This window comes from Mustelus asterias, unplaced genomic scaffold (assembly GCF_964213995.1).
Source record: "Mustelus asterias unplaced genomic scaffold, sMusAst1.hap1.1 HAP1_SCAFFOLD_2523, whole genome shotgun sequence".
NCBI lineage: Eukaryota > Metazoa > Chordata > Chondrichthyes > Carcharhiniformes > Triakidae > Mustelus > Mustelus asterias.
This window is the reverse complement of record NW_027592468.1, coordinates 1-923: the sequence shown is the minus strand read 5'-3', so window position 1 is coordinate 923 and position 923 is coordinate 1.

Below are 923 nucleotides of genomic sequence, written 5' to 3'. Positions count from 1 at the left end.
GACATCATGCGCCGACAGGCGTGCTGACGTAATGCCGCCAACAGGCGCGCTGACGTAATGCCGCCAACAGGCGCGCTGACGTAATGCCGCCAACAGACGCGCGCGTGCGTGAACTCCAACGGCCGCGGGGGGGGGGCGGATGTCGTTTAATTAGAATAAGGAGGAGGCCATTTGGCCCATCGAGCCTCCCACCGACAATAATCCCACCCAGTAACCCCAGATATTTACAGTCCTGATCCCCCTGACACTGAGGGGCAATTTATCATGGACAATCAACCTAACCCACACATTTTTGGACTGTAGGAGGAAACCCGCACAGACACGGGGAGGACGTGCAGCCTCCCACACAGTCAGTCGATGCCGGAATTGGGCCCGGGTCCCTGGCACAGTGCTAACCACTGTGCCGCCCCAGTTTTTTTCCCCCAAATGTGAGCATGTCAGAGTCTGAATAATGTTGTGGAATTCAAAGCTCAGCACATCTTGTCGGCAGAGAAACCCTCGAAACAGGTATTGATTATTACTGAGAGCAGAGATGGATTTTGTCAGAGCTCTGAGGAAGAGCCATCCAGACTTGAACCATTCACTCTGCTCTCTTCCACAGATAGTTAGACCCGCTGTGATTTTCCTCCAAAGTCGCAAGTCATTTGGTTTTATCTTAGTGGATTTACAGTTAGTAGCCTTGTGCTCAGCTTTCATCTCCTGTGAAGGCGGAAGCATGCCCCTTACACTCTCCCTCACGCTCACCCCCTCACACACCGTCTCCCCCTCACACATGCTCTTTTACTCCACACACACACACTCTTTTCCCATTCCTTGCACACACACACTCTCTTCCCCCAACCCTTCACACACTCACTTCTCCTCCATACACTCTCTTTCCTCCCCACCCCTCACACTCTTTCCTCCCCACCCTCACACTCTCT